The sequence below is a fragment of the Haliotis rufescens genome, unplaced genomic scaffold (genome assembly GCF_023055435.1).
Source record: "Haliotis rufescens isolate VD_foot unplaced genomic scaffold, xgHalRufe1.0.p SCAF_8, whole genome shotgun sequence".
NCBI classification, from domain to species: domain Eukaryota; kingdom Metazoa; phylum Mollusca; class Gastropoda; order Lepetellida; family Haliotidae; genus Haliotis; species Haliotis rufescens.
In genome coordinates, this window is record NW_025964372.1 from 4,034,493 (window position 1) to 4,054,866 (window position 20,374).

At 36.4% G+C, this 20,374-nt stretch overlaps 1 protein-coding gene across 1 annotated transcript in view; it reads left to right on the forward strand.

The window, feature by feature from the left end:
- The window catches only part of LOC125376959 (flocculation protein FLO11-like), a 69,152-nt gene that overhangs the window by 3,383 nt on the left and 45,395 nt on the right, over positions 1 to 20,374 (forward strand). The window lies entirely within an intron of this gene.

Here is a 20,374-nt window from a genome sequence, read left to right on the forward strand (position 1 = left end):
AACACCGACCCACGGCACATAGGAACATGCACCTTACAACGACCCTCGGCACATAGGAACATGCACCTAACACAGACCCCCGGCACATAGGAACATGCACCTAACACCGACCCCCCGCCCATAGGAACATGCACCTAACACCGACCCACGGCACATAGGAACATGCACCTTACAACGACCCCCGGCACATAGGAACATGCACCTAACATCGACCCCCGGCACATAGGAACATGCACCTAACATCGACCCCCGGCACATAGGAACATGCACCTAACACTGACCCCCGGCACATAGGAACATGCACCTAACATCGACCCACGGCACAGAGGAACATGCACCTAACACCGACCCCCGGCACATAGGAACATACAGCTAGCATCAACCCACGGCACAAAGGAACATGCAGCCAACACCGACCCACGGCACAGAGGAACATGCACCTGACACCGACCCACGGCACAGAGGAACATGCACCTAACACAGACCCCCGGCACAGAGGAACATGCACCTAGCACCGACCCCCGGCACAGAGGAGGGGCGGTCGGGTAGCCTAGTGGTTAAAGCGTTCGCTCGTCACGCCGAAGACCCGGGTTCGATTCACGACATGGGTACAATGTGTGAAACCCATTTCTGGTGTCCCCCGCCGTGATATTGCTGGAATATTGCTAAAAGCGGCGTAAAACCATACTAACTCACTCACTCACGCACTCACTCACGACACAGAGGAACATGCACCTAACAACAAGCCACGGCACATAGGAACATGCACCTGACCCCAAACCACGGCACATAGGAACATACACCTAAATCCAAACCAAGGGCAAATATATACATGCACCTAAGACCGAGCCCCGGCACATAGGAACATGCACCTTACGTCGACCCCCGGCAAATAGGGACAGGCACCTAACACCGACCCCCGGCACATAGGAACATACACCTAACGTCGACCCTTGGCAGATAGGAATATGTACCTTACACCGACCCACAGCACATAGGAACATGCACCTGATATCTACCCACGGCACATAGGAACATGCACCTGACAACAACCCACGGCACATAGGAACATGCACCTGTAACCAACCCACGGCACATAGGAACATTCACCTTACACCGATCCCCGCGGCACATAGGAACATGCAGCTAACGCCGACACACGGCACATAGGTGTTGATAGATATGATCACAGTTTAAGTTGAGATATTAAGCATATTATATACATTTAGCCAATAAGTAGGCGTACCCATTGTTACCAATTGTGTCGATTGTTTGGGCATGTGAAAACGAATTTCTGCTGGGAATGGCAAAATAAAATTTGGCCAAGAATTTCAACACGACCAGTGTAACAGCCTTATCTGTTTTATATTGAGATCTGTTCATAACAAATCAGAATAATAAAAAATATATATGCAAGTCTGTATGACAAGAGAAACGACTCCACTTTCCACAATTACACACACACACACACACACACACACACACACACACACACACACACACACACACACACACACACACACACACACACACACACACACACACACACACACACACACACACACACACACACATTTGTACATACATCCCTTAATGAAATTTGTCGTATTAGAGTGCAAAAGTTGTACTGGGATGTTTATGGAGTCACTTGAATATAAACGGACAACGCCAGAGACAAATAAGTCTCTTCTAGCCGCCGAAACAGTTTACATTTCGGAGTAAAAGGCAATATAGCTTACATAAATGGATCACTGAAAATCAGCAAGCTTGTTCTTATTTATAATTATATCAAGTAATTAAGTGATAAAATCAATACTATATAGAAACAGATCAACGATCTCCAGTTCCTTCATCGATTAGGCACAAACTAATTACAATATATCACAACGATTTTAAAGGGCATATGAAACGATGCATGTCAAATGGGGTTTTAGACTCAATTACACAAAAATAAATTGACGACACCAACGTAATGATTTACATATGGTGCTAATTTTCTTAACTTCGTTCGTTCGTTCATTCAAAGCTATGTATTCATTTTCAGTTCGTTCGTTCGTTCATTCAAAGCTATGTATTCATTTTCAATTTCTGTTTTGAAAAAAAACAAACCCATACTTCAGATAGTATTACATTATCTAGTAGTGCAGTGATATTATCATTCCATACGCATCAGTTATGAAGTTAACATGGTGAAAGTCTCACACTTTGTGTGTGGACCCATGGCTGAATATGAACTGATTGTCATTTATTGTATGGAAATATGACATACCCTCCCTGTGAATGGTGGTCATTTTGAAGAGATCTTAGTCTGAAGTCAGTAACTGTTCTCTCGAGTTCTTCAGGACATCAAATGTGTATACATATGTTGAGTTCATTATCATGTATTAGGTAATATTTTATGAAAATACAGTTTTTTTCGGTTTTCTTCTTTTATTGAATGAGTATCTGAGTTTACATTAAGTGTTTATGTTCAAACTTCAAAAGATAACCTACCTGGTTAAGCATTGGATTAAAATCTTGCATAGTCCTCTGAACAGTGAGATTGTTCAACATTAATCGTTGGACATCAGATACAAACCAATTACACTACCAACAAGAATATAATCAGTAAACACGCAAATACATTACTTACAAGTCAGTGTTTACAGATGGATCCAAGGACGGTGTGGCTGTTACCAGTGCCACGTGCACTATCGTTGGAACTAGAAGTTTATCAGCTAGATTACCAGATAACACTTCCTTCTTCAAGGCCATTTTAACACCTCAAGAGTGCATCAATGATTAGTGTAAACATAACCCTTTTATTATTTTGTCAGACTCGCTGTCCTGTCTTCGGGCTATCAAAATAATTCGTTCCAGCATCTAGTTTTACTTGAATTACATAATAATCTTGCTGCTGGTCAATACGACATCGTCTTGTGTTGGTTGCCTCGCCATGTTTGAATGTCTGGTAAAATGATGGCTGTTGCTGCTCTTGAAGCAGTATTCCATAAATCTGTGACATCACTTCTAATCCAATAGTGAGATCAAACCTGACTTTAGATGTTACATGAGGGATCTTACTAAAAGAAGTGGGACAAGCATGTATAAATAAATAAAATGCAATAAAGCCAACTATCGGTTACACCTACCTTGGTTGTCAGTCATTATGCGACGATGTCGTATTGACAATGCAAGATATACACAAGCATATTTAATAAAAGTAGATGATCCTCAGTTCTGGATCCCCTGTGATGAGATAATCACGGTCAAGCATGTCCTGCTCGACCATGATGATGGTTCCATCACAGCGATCAGTATTTCAAAATTGCACCCATTAAGTATAGCTTTGAAAACATAAACCCTCATTTTATTATTGAGTTTTTTAAAGAAGTATATTTGATTGATAAATGTTGATGCACATGTTGTTTCTTATAAACTGATTGCGTATAATTATTAACCGGTTACATTGTACTGTTAATTGATAGTAGTACCTTCCTTATGTTCTGATACCAGTTTTAAATATAATATGTGATATTCTAGTTATTGTACTCTTCGTTGTAAAAATATTTAAAGAAATGACTCCGTTTCATTCTGTTTTTCATCATAGTGGTCGAAATGGGTCATGTTTAAAACATGGTCATGTATTCGATGACTGAACATGTTTTCAATGATCGGCTTTAATTTCTAAATAGCTCAGTCGCACATTTTCAATTATATGGTTTCTTGTATGCTGGCATATGAATAATATTGATCACAAATAACATCAGGGTATTTTACATTCGCTATAGTTTGAGGTATTATAGCTTGCTGCAGTTGCCTTTACAATTTACCGCAAAGCGACCATTGCAATTTACACTAGTTGTATATTACAGTTACCTCAGATAAGCTATTGCAGATTACAATAGTTTTTTTTACAATTTACCTAAGATGAGCTATTGCAATATACAGTAGTTGTCTATTACAATTTACCTCAGATGAGCTGTTGCAATTTCCAGGAGTTGTTTGTTACAGTTACCTCAAATGAGCTTTTGCAGTTTAAAGTAGTTACATGTTACAATTTACCGCAGATGAGCTATTGCAATTTACACGTGGTTGTTTATTACAATTTACCGCAGATGAGCTATTGCAATATACAGTGGATGTTTATTACAATTTACCGCAGATGAGCTATTGCAATTTACAGTGGTTATTTATTACAGTTTATCGCAGATGCGCTATTGCAATTTACAGTGGTTGTTTATTACAATTTACTGCAGATGAGCTGTTGCAATTTCCATTAGTTGTTTGTTACAATTTACCTCAGATGAGCTATTGCAATTTACAGCAGTTGTTTATTACAATTTACCGCAGATGAGCTGTTGCAATTTCCATTAGTTGTTTGTTACAATTTACCGCAGATGAGCTATTGCAATTTACAGTTGTTGTTTATTACAATTTACCGCAGAGCGGCTATTGCCATTTACAGTAGTTGTTTGTGACAATTTACCGCAGGTGAGCTATTGCAAAATAAAGTAGTTGTTTGTAACAATTTACCTCAGATGAGCTATTGCAATATACAGTAGTTGTTTGTAACAATTTACCGCAGATGAGCTATTGCAATATACAGTAGTTGTTTGTAAAGATTTACCGCAGATGAGCTATTGCAATATACAGTAGTTGTTTATTTCAGTTACCTCAGATGAGCTTTTGCAATTTCCAGTCGTTGTTTATTACAATTTACCGCAGATGTGCTATTGCAGTTCCCAGTAGTTGTTTGTTACAGTTACCTCAAAAGAGCTGTTGCAATTTACAGTGGTTGTTTATTACAGTTTACCGCAGGTGAGCTATTGCAATTTCCAGTAGTTGTTTATTACAGTTACCTCAAATGAGCTATTGCAGTTTACAGTAGTTTTATGTTACAATTTACCTAAGATGAGCTATTGCAATATACAGTAGTTGTTTGTTACAGTTACCTCAGATGAGCTATTGCAATATACAGTCGATGTTTGTTACAGTTACCGCAGATGAGCTATTGCAATATACAGTAGTTGTTTGTAACAATTTACCGCAGATGAGCTATTGCAATATACAGTAGTTGTTTGTAACAATTTAACGCAGATGAGCTATTGCAATATACAGTAGTTGTTTGTAACAATTTACCGCAGATGAGCTATTGCAATATACAGTAGTTGTTTGTAACAATTTACCGCAGATGAGCTATTGCAATATACAGTAGTTGTTTGTAACAATTTACCGCAGATGAGCTATTGCAATATACAGTAGTTGTTTGTAACAATTCACCGCAGATGAGCTATTGCAATATACAGTCGTTGTTTGTTACAGTTACCGCAGATGAGCTATTGCAATATACAGTAGTTGTTTGTAACAATTTACCGCAGATGAGCTATTGCAATATACAGTAGTTGTTTGTAACAATTTAACGCAGATGAGCTATTGCAATATACAGTAGTTGTTTGTAACAATTTACCGCAGATGAGCTATTGCAATATACAGTAGTTGTTTGTAACAATTTACCGCAGATGAGCTATTGCAATATACAGTAGTTGTTTGTAACAATTTAACGCAGATGAGCTATTGCAATATACAGTAGTTGTTTGTAACAATATACCGCAGATGAGCTATTGCAATATACAGTAGTTGTTTGTAACAATATACCTCAGATGAGCTATTGCAGTTTACAGTAGTTGTTTGTTACAGTTACCTCAGATGAGCTATTGCAATTTCCAGTAGTTGTTTGTTACAGTTACCGCAGATGAGCTATTGCAATATACAGTAGTTGTTTGTAACAATATACCGCAGATGAGCTATTGTAATTTCCAGTAGTTGTTTGTAACAATATACCTCAGATGAGCTATTGCAGTTTACAGTAGTTGTTTGTTACAGTTACCTCAGATGAGCTATTGCAGTTTACAGTAGTTGTTTGTTACAGTTACCTCAGATGAGCTATTGCAGTTTACAGTAGTTGTTTGTTACAGTTACCTCAGATGAGCTATTGCAGTTTACAGTAGTTGTTTATTACAATTACCGCAGATGAGCTATTGCAATATACAGTAGTTGTTTTGTTACAGTTACCGCAGATGAGCTATTGTAATTTACAGTAGATGTTTGTTACAGTTACCTCAGATGAGCTATTGCAGTTTACAGTAGTTGTTTATTACAGTTACCGCAGATGAGCTATTGTAATTTCTAGTAGTTGTTTGTTACAGTTACCGCAGATGAGCTATTGTAATATACAGTAGTTGTTTGTTACAGTTACCTCAAATGAGCTATTGCAGTTTACAGTAGTTTTATGTTACAATTTACCGCAGATGAGCTATTGCAATATACAGTAGTTGTTTGTAACAATATACCGCAGATGAGCAATTGCAATATACAGTAGTTGTTTGTAACAATATACCTCAGATGAGCTATTGCAGTTTACAGTAGTTGTTTGTTACAGTTACCTCAGATGAGCTATTGCAATTTCCAGTAGTTGTTTGTTACAGTTACCGCAGATGAGCTATTGCAATATACAGTAGTTGTTTGTAACAATATACCGCAGATGAGCTATTGTAATTTCCAGTAGTTGTTTGTAACAATATACCTCAGATGAGCTATTGCAGTTTACAGTAGTTGTTTGTTACAGTTACCTCAGATGAGCTATTGCAGTTTACAGTAGTTGTTTGTTACAGTTACCTCAGATGAGCTATTGCAGTTTACAGTAGTTGTTTATTACAGTTACCGCAGATGAGCTATTGCAATATATAATAGTTGTTTTGTTACAGTTACCGCAGATGAGCTATTGTAATTTACAGTAGATGTTTGTTACAGTTACCTCAGATGAGCTATTGCAGTTTACAGTAGTTGTTTATTACAGTTACCGCAGATGAGCTATTGTAATTTCTAGTAGTTGTTTGTTACAGTTACCGCAGATGAGCTATTGTAATTTACAGTAGTTGTTTGTTACAGTTACCTCAAATGAGCTATTGCAGTTTACAGTAGTTTTACGTTACAATTTACCGCAGATGAGCCATTGCAATATACAGTAGTTGTTTGTTACAGTTACCTCAGATATGCTATTGCAATTTCCAGTAGTTGTTTGTTACAGTTACCGCAGATGAGCTATTGCAATATACAGTAGTTGTTTGTTACAGTTACCGCAGATGAGCTATTGCAATATACAGTAGTTGTTTGTAACAATTTACCGCAGATGACCTATTGAAATATACAGTAGTTGTTTGTAATAATATACCGCAGATGAGCTATTGCAATATACAGTAGTTGTTTGTAACAAAGTACCTCAGATGAGCTATTGCAATTTACAGTAGTTGTTTGTTACATTTACCTTAGATGTGCTATTGCAATTTCTAGTAGTTGTTTGTAACAATATACCGCAGATGAGCTATTGCAATATACAGTAGTTGTTTGTAACATTATACCTCAGATGAGCTATTGCAGCTTACAGTAGTTGTTTGTTACAGTTACCTCAGATGAGCTAAAGCAGTTTACAGTAGTTGTTTGTTACAGTTACCGCAGATGAGCTATTGCAATATACAGTAGTTGTTTGTTACAGTTACCTCAGATGAGCCATTGTAATTTACAGTAGATGTTTCCTACAGCTACCTCAGATGAGCCATTGTAATTTACAGTAGATGTTTCCTACAGCTACCTCAGATGAGCCATTGTAATTTACAGTAGATGTTTGTTACAGTTACCTCAGATGAGCCATTGTAATTTACAGTAGATGTTTCCTACAGCTACCTCAGATGAGCCATTGTAATTTACAGTAGATGTTTGTTACAGTTACCTCAGATGAGCCATTGTAATTTACAGTAGATGTTTGTTACAGTTACCTCAGATGAGCCATTGTAATTTACAGTAGATGTTTGTTACAGTTACCTCAGATGAGCCATTGTAATTTACAATAGATGTTTGCTACAGTTACCTCAGATGAGCCATTGTAATTTACAGTAGATGTTTGTTACAGTTACCTCAGATGAGCCATTGTAATTTACAGTAGATGTTTGTTACAGTTACCTCAGATGAGCCATTGTAATTTACAGTAGATGTTTGTTACAGTTACCTCAGATGAGCCATTGTAATTTACAGTAGATGTTTGTTACAGTTACCTCAGATGAGCCATTGTAATTTACAGTAGATGTTTGTTACAGCTACCTCAGATGAGCCATTGTAATTTACAGTAGATGTTTGTTACAGTTACCTCAGATGAGCCATTGTAATTTACAGTAGATGTTTGTTACAGCTACCTCAGATGAGCCATTGTAATTTACAGTAGATGTTTGTTACAGTTACCTCAGATGAGCCATTGTAATTTACAGTAGATGTTTCCTACAGCTACCTCAGATGAGCCATTGTAATTTACAGTAAATGTTTGTTACAGTTACCTCAGATGAGCCATTGTAATTTACAGTAGATGTTTGTTACAGTTACCTCAGATGAGCCATTGTAATTTACAGTAGATGTTTTTTACAGTTACCTCAGATAAGCCATTGTAATTTACAGTAGATGTTTGTTACAGTTACCGCAGAGCGGCCATTGTAATTTACAGTAGATGTTTGTTACAGTTACCGCAGATGAGCCATTGTAATTTACAGTAGGTGTTTGTTACAGTTACCTCAGATGAGCCATTGTAATTTACAGAAGATGTTTCTTACAGCTACCTCAGATGAGCCATTGTAATTTACAGTAGATGTTTGTTACAGTTACCTCAGATGAGCCATTGTAATTTACAGTAGATGTTTGTTACAGTTACCTCAGATGAGCCATTGTAATTTACAGTAGATGTTTGTTACAGCTACCTTAGATGAGCCATTGTAATTTACAGTAGATGTTTGTTACAGTTACCTCAGATGAGCCATTGTAATTTACAGTAGATGTTTGTTACAGCTACCTCAGATGAGCCATTGTAATTTACAGTAGATGTTTGTTACAGTTTCCTCAGATGAGCCATTGTAATTTACAGTAGATGTTTGTTACAGTTACCTCAGATGAGCGATTGTAATTTACAGTAGATCTTTGTTACAGTTACCTCAGATGAGCCATTGTAATTTACAGTAGATGTTTGTTACAGTTACCTCAGATGAGCCATTGTAATTTACAGTAGATGTTTGTTACAGTTACCTCAGATGAGCCATTGTAATTTACAGTAGATGTTTTTTACAGTTACCTCAGATGAGCCATTGTAATTTACAGTAGATGTTTGTTACAGTTACCTCAGATGAGCCATTGTAATTTACAGTAGATGTTTTTTACAGTTACCTCAGATAAGCCATTGTAATTTACAGTAGATGTTTGTTACAGTTACCGCAGAGCGGCCATTGTAATTTACAGTAGATGTTTGTTACAGTTACCGCAGATGAGCCATTGTAATTTACAGTAGGTGTTTGTTACAGTTACCTCAGATGAGCCATTGTAATTTACAGAAGATGTTTCTTACAGCTACCTCAGATGAGCCATTGTAATTTACAGTAGATGTTTGTAACAATTTACCTCAGATGAGCTATTGCAATATACAGTAGTTGTTTGTAACAATTTACCGCAGATGAGCTATTGCAATATACAGTAGTTGTTTGTAAAGATTTACCGCAGATGAGCTATTGCAATATACAGTAGTTGTTTATTTCAGTTACCTCAGATGAGCTTTTGCAATTTCCAGTAGTTGTTTGTTACAGTTACCTCAAATGAGCTCTTGCAATTTCCAGTCGTTGTTTATTACAATTTACCGCAGATGTGCTATTGCAGTTCCCAGTAGTTGTTTGTTACAGTTACCTCAAAAGAGCTGTTGCAATTTACAGTGGTTGTTTATTACAGTTTACCGCAGGTGAGCTATTGCAATTTCCAGTAGTTGTTTATTACAGTTACCTCAAATGAGCTATTGCAGTTTACAGTAGTTTTATGTTACAATTTACCTAAGATGAGCTATTGCAATATACAGTAGTTGTTTGTTACAGTTACCTCAGATGAGCTATTGCAATATACAGTCGTTGTTTGTTACAGTTACCGCAGATGAGCTATTGCAATATACAGTAGTTGTTTGTAACAATTTACCGCAGATGAGCTATTGCAATATACAGTAGTTGTTTGTAACAATTTAACGCAGATGAGCTATTGCAATATACAGTAGTTGTTTGTAACAATATACCTCAGATGAGCTATTGCAGTTTACAGTAGTTGTTTGTTACAGTTACCTCAGATGAGCTATTGCAATTTCCAGTAGTTGTTTGTTACAGTTACCGCAGATGAGCTATTGCAATATACAGTAGTTGTTTGTAACAATATACCGCAGATGAGCTATTGTAATTTCCAGTAGTTGTTTGTAACAATATACCTCAGATGAGCTATTGCAGTTTACAGTAGTTGTTTGTTACAGTTACCTCAGATGAGCTATTGCAGTTTACAGTAGTTGTTTGTTACAGTTACCTCAGATGAGCTATTGCAGTTTACAGTAGTTGTTTATTACAGTTACCGCAGATGAGCTATTGCAATATATAGTAGTTGTTTTGTTACAGTTACCGCAGATGAGCTATTGTAATTTACAGTAGATGTTTGTTACAGTTACCTCAGATGAGCTATTGCAGTTTACAGTAGTTGTTTATTACAGTTACCGCAGATGAGCTATTGTAATTTCTAGTAGTTGTTTGTTACAGTTACCGCAGATGAGCTATTGTAATTTACAGTAGTTGTTTGTTACAGTTACCTCAAATGAGCTATTGCAGTTTACAGTAGTTTTACGTTACAATTTACCGCAGATGAGCTATTGCAATATACAGTAGTTGTTTGTTACAGTTACCTCAGATATGCTATTGCAATTTCCAGTAGTTGTTTGTTACAGTTACCGCAGATGAGCTATTGCAATATACAGTAGTTGTTTGTTACAGTTACCGCAGATGAGCTATTGCAATATACAGTAGTTGTTTGTAACAATTTACCGCAGATGACCTATTGAAATATACAGTAGTTGTTTGTAACAATATACCGCAGATGAGCTATTGCAATATACAGTAGTTGTTTGTAACAAAGTACCTCAGATGAGCTATTGCAGTTTACAGTAGTTGTTTGTTACATTTACCTTAGATGTGCTATTGCAATTTCTAGTAGTTGTTTGTAACAATATACCGCAGATAAGCTATTGTAATATACAGTAGTTGTTTGTAACATTATACCTCAGATGAGCTATTGCAGCTTACAGTAGTTGTTTGTTACAGTTACCTCAGATGAGCTAAAGCAGTTTACAGTAGTTGTTTGTTACAGTTACCGCAGATGAGCTATTGCAATATACAGTAGTTGTTTGTTACAGTTACCTCAGATGAGCCATTGTAATTTACAGTAGATGTTTCCTACAGCTACCTCAGATGAGCCATTGTAATTTACAGTAGATGTTTCCTACAGCTACCTCAGATGAGCCATTGTAATTTACAGTAGATGTTTGTTACAGTTACCTCAGATGAGCCATTGTAATTTACAGTAGATGTTTCCTACAGCTACCTCAGATGAGCCATTGTAATTTACAGTAGATGTTTGTTACAGTTACCTCAGATGAGCCATTGTAATTTACAGTAGATGTTTGTTACAGTTACCTCAGATGAGCCATTGTAATTTACAGTAGATGTTTGTTACAGTTACCTCAGATGAGCCATTGTAATTTACAATAGATGTTTGCTACAGTTACCTCAGATGAGCCATTGTAATTTACAGTAGATGTTTGTTACAGTTACCTCAGATGAGCCATTGTAATTTACAGTAGATGTTTGTTACAGTTACCTCAGATGAGCTATTGTAATTTACAGTAGATGTTTGTTACAGTTACCTCAGATGAGCCATTGTAATTTACAGTAGATGTTTGTTACAGTTACCTCAGATGAGCCATTGTAATTTACAGTAGATGTTTGTTACAGCTACCTCAGATGAGCCATTGTAATTTACAGTAGATGTTTGTTACAGTTACCTCAGATGAGCCATTGTAATTTACAGTAGATGTTTGTTACAGCTACCTCAGATGAGCCATTGTAATTAACAGTAGATGTTTGTTACAGTTACCTCAGATGAGCCATTGTAATTTACAGTAGATGTTTCCTACAGCTACCTCAGATGAGCCATTGTAATTTACAGTAAATGTTTGTTACAGTTACCTCAGATGAGCCATTGTAATTTACAGTAGATGTTTGTTACAGTTACCTCAGATGAGCCATTGTAATTTACAGTAGATGTTTTTTACAGTTACCTCAGATAAGCCATTGTAATTTACAGTAGATGTTTGTTACAGTTACCGCAGAGCGGCCATTGTAATTTACAGTAGATGTTTGTTACAGTTACCGCAGATGAGCCATTGTAATTTACAGTAGGTGTTTGTTACAGTTACCTCAGATGAGCCATTGTAATTTACAGAAGATGTTTCTTACAGCTACCTCAGATGAGCCATTGTAATTTACAGTAGATGTTTGTTACAGTTACCTCAGATGAGCCATTGTAATTTACAGTAGATGTTTGTTACAGTTACCTCAGATGAGCCATTGTAATTTACAGTAGATGTTTGTTACAGCTACCTTAGATGAGCCATTGTAATTTACAGTAGATGTTTGTTACAGTTACCTCAGATGAGCCATTGTAATTTACAGTAGATGTTTGTTACAGCTACCTCAGATGAGCCATTGTAATTTACAGTAGATGTTTGTTACAGTTTCCTCAGATGAGCCATTGTAATTTACAGTAGATGTTTGTTACAGTTACCTCAGATGAGCCATTGTAATTTACAGTAGATGTTTCCTACAGCTACCTCAGATGAGCCATTGTAATTTACAGTAGATGTTTGTTACAGTTACCTCAGATGAGCCATTGTAATTTACAGTAGATGTTTCCTACAGCTACCTCAGATGAGCCATTGTAATTTACAATAGATGTTTGTTACAGTTACCTCAGATGAGCCATTGTAATTTACAGTAGATGTTTGTTACAGTTACCTCAGATGAGCCATTGTAATTTACAGTAGATGTTTGTTACAGTTACCTCAGATGAGCCATTGTAATTTACAGTAGATGTTTTTTACAGTTACCTCAGATGAGCCATTGTAATTTACAGTAGATGTTTGTTACAGTTACCGCAGAGCGGCCATTGTAATTTACAGTAGATGTTTGTTACAGTTACCGCAGATGAGCCATTGTAATTTACAGTAGATGTTTGTTACAGTTACCTCAGATGAGCCATTGTAATTTACAGTAGATGTTTGTTACAGTTACCTCAGATGAGCCATTGTAATTTACAGTAGATGTTTGTTACAGTTACCTCAGATGAGCCATTGTAATTTACAGGAGATGTTTGTTACACCTACCTCAGATGAGCCATTGTAATTTACAGTAGATGTTTGTTACAGTTACCTCAGATGAGCCATTGTAATTTACAGTAGATGTTTGTTACAGTTACCTCAGATGAGCCATTGTAATTTACAGTAGATGTTTGTTACAGTTACCTCAGATGAGCCATTGTAATTTACAGGAGATGTTTCTTACAGCTACCTCAGATGAGGCATTGTAATTTACAGTAGATGTTTGTTACAGTTACCTCAGATGAGCCATTGTAATTTACAGTAGATGTTTGTTACAGTTACCTCAGATGAGCGATTGTAATTTACAGTAGATATTTGTTACAGCTACCTCAGATGAGCCATTGTAATTTACAGTAGATGTTTGTTACAGTTACCTCAGATGAGCCATTGTAATTTACAGTAGATGTTTGTTACAGTTACCTCAGATGAGCCATTGTAATTTACAGTAGATGTTTGTTACAGCTACCTCAGATGAGCCATTGTAATTTACAGTAGATGTTTGTTACAGTTACCTCAGATGAGCCATTTTAATTTACAGTAGATGTTTGTTACAGTTACCTAAGATGAGCCATTGTAATTTACAGTAGATGTTTGTTACAGTTACCTCAGATGAGCCATTGTAATTTACAGTAGATGTTTGTTACAGCTACCGCAGATGAGCCATTGTAATTTACAGTAGATGTTTGTTACAGTTACCTCAGATGAGCCATTGTAATTTACAGTAGATGTTTGTTACAGTTACCTCAGATGAGCCATTGTAATTTACAGTAGATGTTTGTTACAGTTACCTCAGATGAGCCATTGTAATTTACAGTAGATGTTTGTTACAGTTACCTCAGATGAGCCATTGTAATTTACAGTAGATGTTTGTTACAGCTACCTCAGATGAGCCATTGTAATTTACAGTAGATGTTTGTTACAGTTACCTCAGATGAGCCATTGTAATTTACAGTAGATGTTTGTTACAGTTACCTCAGATGAGCGATTGTAATTTACAGTAGATGTTTGTTAAAGTTACCTCAGATGAGCCATTGTAATTTACAGTAGATGTTTGTTACAGCTACCTCAGATGAGCCATTGTAATTTACAGTAGATGTTTGTTACAGTTACCTCACATGAGCCATTGTAATTTACAGTAGATGTTTGTTACAGTTACCTCAGATGAGCCATTGTAATTTACAGGAGATGTTTGTTACAGCTACCTCAGATGAGGCATTGTAATTTACAGTAGATGTTTGTTACAGTTACCTCAGATGAGCCATTGTAATTTACAGTAGATGTTTGTTACAGTTACCTCAGATGAGCGATTGTAATTTACAGTAGATATTTGTTACAGCTACCTCAGATGAGCCATTGTAATTTACAGTAGATGTTTGTTACAGTTACCTCAGATGAGCCATTGTAATTTACAGTAGATGTTTGTTACAGTTACCTCAGATGAGCCATTGTAATTTACAGTAGATGTTTGTTACAGCTACCTCAGATGAGCCATTGTAATTTACAGTAGATGTTTGTTACAGTTACCTCAGATGAGCCATTGTAATTTACAGGAGATGTTTGTTACACCTACCTCAGATGAGCCATTGTAATTTACAGTAGATGTTTGTTACAGTTACCTCAGATGAGCCATTGTAATTTACAGTAGATGTTTGTTACAGTTACCTCAGATGAGCCATTGTAATTTACAGTAGATGTTTGTTACAGTTACCTCAGATGAGCCATTGTAATTTACAGGAGATGTTTGTTACAGCTACCTCAGATGAGGCATTGTAATTTACAGTAGATGTTTGTTACAGTTACCTCAGATGAGCCATTGTAATTTACAGTAGATGTTTGTTACAGTTACCTCAGATGAGCGATTGTAATTTACAGTAGATATTTGTTACAGCTACCTCAGATGAGCCATTGTAATTTACAGTAGATGTTTGTTACAGTTACCTCAGATGAGCCATTGTAATTTACAGTAGATGTTTGTTACAGTTACCTCAGATGAGCCATTGTAATTTACAGTAGATGTTTGTTACAGCTACCTCAGATGAGCCATTGTAATTTACAGTAGATGTTTGTTACAGTTACCTCAGATGAGCCATTTTAATTTACAGTAGATGTTTGTTACAGTTACCTAAGATGAGCCATTGTAATTTACAGTAGATGTTTGTTACAGTTACCTCAGATGAGCCATTGTAATTTACAGTAGATGTTTGTTACAGCTACCGCAGATGAGCCATTGTAATTTACAGTAGATGTTTGTTACAGTTACCTCAGATGAGCCATTGTAATTTACAGTAGATGTTTGTTACAGTTACCTCAGATGAGCCATTGTAATTTACAGTAGATGTTTGTTACAGTTACCTCAGATGAGCCATTGTAATTTACAGTAGATGTTTGTTACAGTTACCTCAGATGAGCCATTGTAATTTACAGTAGATGTTTGTTACAGCTACCTCAGATGAGCCATTGTAATTTACAGTAGATGTTTGTTACAGTTACCTCAGATGAGCCATTGTAATTTACAGTAGATGTTTGTTACAGTTACCTCAGATGAGCGATTGTAATTTACAGTAGATGTTTGTTAAAGTTACCTCAGATGAGCCATTGTAATTTACAGTAGATGTTTGTTACAGCTACCTCAGATGAGCCATTGTAATTTACAGTAGATGTTTGTTACAGTTACCTCAGATGAGCCATTGTAATTTACAGTAGATGTTTGTTACAGTTACCTCAGATGAGCCATTGTAATTTACAGTAGATGTTTCCTACAGCTACCTCAGATGAGCCATTGTAATTTACAGTAGATGTTTGTTACAGTTACCTCAGATGAGCCATTGTAATTTACAGTAGATGTTTCCTACAGCTACCTCAGATGAGCCATTGTAATTTACAGTAGATGTTTGTTACAGTTACCTCAGATGAGCCATTGTAATTTACAGTAGATGTTTGTTACAGTTACCTCAGATGAGCCATTGTAATTTACAGTAGATGTTTGTTACAGTTACCTCAGATGAGCCATTGTAATTTACAGTAGATGTTTTTTACAGTTACCTCAGATGAGCCATTGTAATTTACAGAAGATGTTTGTTACAGTTACCGCAGAGCGGCCATTGTAATTTACAGTAGATGTTTGTTACAGTTACCGCAGATGAGCCATTGTAATTTACAGTAGATGTTTGTTACAGTTACCTCAGATGAGCCATTGTAATTTACAGTAGATGTTTGTTACAGTTACCTCAGATGAGCCATTGTAATTTACAGTAGATGTTTGTTACAGTTACCTCAGATGAGCCATTGTAATTTACAGTAGATGTTTGTTACAGTTACCTCAGATGAGCCATTGTAATTTACAGGAGATGTTTGTTACAGCTACCTCAGATGAGCCATTGTAATTGACAGTAGATGTTTGTTACAGTTACCTCAGATGAGCCATTGTAATTTATAGTAGATGTTTGTTACAGCTACCTCAGATGAGCCATTGTAATTTACAGTAGATGTTTGTTACAGTTACCTCAGATGAGCCATTGTAATTTACAGTAGATGTTTGTTACAGTTACCTCAGATGAGCGATTGTAATTTACAGTAGATGTTTTTTACAGTTACCTCAGATGAGCCATTGTAATTTACAGTAGATGTTTGTTACAGTTACCGCAGAGCGGCCATTGTAATTTACAGTAGATGTTTGTTACAGTTACCGCAGATGAGCCATTGTAATTTACAGTAGATGTTTGTTACAGTTACCTCAGATGAGTCATTGTAATTTACAGTAGATGTTTGTTACAGTTACCTCAGATGAGCCATTGTAATTTACAGTAGATGTTTGTTACAGCTACCTCAGATGAGCCATTGTAATTTACAGTAGATGTTTGTTACAGTTACCTCAGATGAGCCATTGTAATTTACAGTAGATGTTTGTTACAGTTACCTCAGATGAGCCATTGTAATTTACAGTAGATGTTTGTTAAAGTTACCTCAGATGAGCCATTGTAATTTACAGTAGATGTTTGTTACAGCTACCTCAGATGAGCCATTGTAATTTACAGTAGATGTTTGTTACAGTTACCTCAGATGAGCCATTGTAATTTACAGTAGATGTTTGTTACAGTTACCTCAGATGAGCCATTGTAATTTACAGTAGATGTTTGTTACAGCTACCTCAGATGAGCCATTGTAATTTACAGTAGATGTTTGTTACAGTTACCTCAGATGAGCCATTGTAATTTACAGTAGATGTTTCCTACAGCTACCTCAGATGAGCCATTGTAATTTACAGTAGATGTTTGTTACAGTTACCTCAGATGAGCCATTGTAATTTACAGTAGATGTTTGTTACAGTTACCTCAGATGAGCCATTGTAATTTACAGTAAATGTTTGTTACAGTTACCTCAGATGAGCCATTGTAATTTACAGTAGATGTTTTTTACAGTTACCTCAGATGAGCCATTGTAATTTACAGTAGATGTTTGTTACAGTTACCGCAGAGCGGCCATTGTAATTTACAGTAGATGTTTGTTACAGTTACCTCAGATGAGCCATTGTAATTTACAGTAGATGTTTGTTACAGTTACCTCAGATGAGCCATTGTAATTTACAGTAGATGTTTGTTACAGCTACCTCAGATGAGCCATTGTAATTTACAGTAGATGTTTGTTACAGTTACCTCAGATTAGCCATTGTAATTTACAGTAGATGTTTGTTACAGTTACCTCAGATGAGCCATTGTAATTTACAGGAGATGTTTGTTACACCTACCTCAGATGAGCCATTGTAATTTACAGTAGATGTTTGTTACAGTTACCTCAGATGAGCCATTGTAATTTACAGTAGATGTTTGTTACAGTTACCTCAGATGAGCGATTGTAATTTACAGTAGATGTTTTTAACAGTTACCTCAGATGAGCCATTGTAATTTACAGTAGATGTTTGTTACAGTTACCGCAGAGCGGCCATTGTAATTTACAGTAGATGTTTGTTACAGTTACCGCAGATGAGCCATTGTAATTTACAGTAGATGTTTTTTACAGTTACCTCAGATGAGCCATTGTAATTTACAGTAGATGTTTGTTACAGTTACCGCAGAGCGGCCATTGTAATTTACAGTAGATGTTTGTTACAGTTACCGCAGATGAGCCATTGTAATTTACAGTAGATGTTTGTTACAGTTACCTCAGATGAGCCATTGTAATTTACAGTAGATGTTTGTTACAGCTACCTCAGATGAGCCATTGTAATTTACAGTAGATGTTTGTTACAGTTACCTCAGATGAGCCATTGTAATTTACAGTAGATGTTTGTTACAGTTACCTCAGATGAGCCATTGTAATTTACAGGAGATGTTTGTTACAGTTACCTCAGATGAGCCATTGTAATTTACAGTAGATGTTTGTTACAGTTACCTCAGATGAGCCATTGTAATTTACAGTAGATGTTTGTTACAGTTACCTCAGATGAGGCATTGTAATTTACAGTAGATGTTTTTTACAGTTACCTCAGATGAGCCATTGTAATTTACAGTAGATGTTTGTTACAGTTACCGCAGAGCGGCCATTGTAATTTACAGTAGATGTTTGTTACAGTTACCTCAGATGAGCCATTGTAATTTACAGTAGATGTTTGTTACAGTTACCTCAGATGAGCCATTGTAATTTACAGTAGATGTTTGTTACAGCTACCTCAGATGAGCCATTGTAATTTACAGTAGATGTTTGTTACAGTTACCTCAGATGAGCCATTGTAATTTACAGTAGATGTTTGTTACAGTTACCTCAGATGAGCCATTGTAATTTACAGGAGATGTTTGTTACAGCTACCTCAGATGAGGCATTGTAATTTACAGTAGATGTTTGTTACAGTTACCTCAGATGAGCCATTGTAATTTACAGTAGATGTTTGTTACAGTTACCTCAGATGAGCGATTGTAATTTACAGTAGATATTTGTTACAGCTACCTCAGATGAGCCATTGTAATTTACAGTAGATGTTTGTTACAGTTACCTCAGATGAGCCATTGTAATTTACAGTAGATGTTTGTTACAGTTACCTCAGATGAGCCATTGTAATTTACAGTAGATGTTTGTTACAGCTACCTCAGATGAGCCATTGTAATTTACAGTAGATGTTTGTTACAGTTACCTCAGATGAGCCATTGTAATTTACAGTAGATGTTTGTTACAGTTACCTCAGATGAGACATTGTAATTTACAGTAGATGTTTGTTAAAGTTACCTCAGATGAGCCATTGTAATTTACAGTAGATGTTTGTTACAGTTACCTCAGATGAGCCATTTTAATTTACAGTAGATGTTTGTTACAGTTACCTAAGATGAGCCATTGTAATTTACAGTAGATGTTTGTTACAGTTACCTCAGATGAGCCATTGTAATTTACAGTAGATGTTTGTTACAGCTACCGCAGATGAGCCATTGTAATTTACAGTAGATGTTTGTTACAGTTACCTCAGATGAGCCATTGTAATTTACAGTAGATGTTTGTTACAGTTACCTCAGATGAGCCATTGTAATTTACAGTAGATGTTTGTTACAGTTACCTCAGATGAGCCATTGTAATTTACAGTAGATGTTTGTTACAGTTACCTCAGATGAGCCATTGTAATTTACAGTAGATGTTTCCTACAGCTACCTCAGATGAGCCATTGTAATTTACAGTAGATGTTTGTTACAGTTACCTCAGATGAGCCATTGTAATTTACAGTAGATGTTTGTTACAGTTACCTCAGATGAGCGATTGTAATTTACAGTAGATGTTTGTTAAAGTTACCTCAGATGAGCCATTGTAATTTACAGTAGATGTTTGTTACAGTTACCTCAGATGAGCCATTGTAATTTACAGTAGATGTTTGTTACAGTTACCTCAGATGAGCCATTGTAATTTACAGTAGATGTTTGTTACAGTTACCTCAGATGAGCCATTGTAATTTACAGTAGATGTTTCCTACAGCTACCTCAGATGAGCCATTGTAATTTACAGTAGATGTTTGTTACAGTTACCTCAGATGAGCCATTGTAATTTACAGTAGATGTTTCCTACAGCTACCTCAGATGAGCCATTGTAATTTACAGTAGA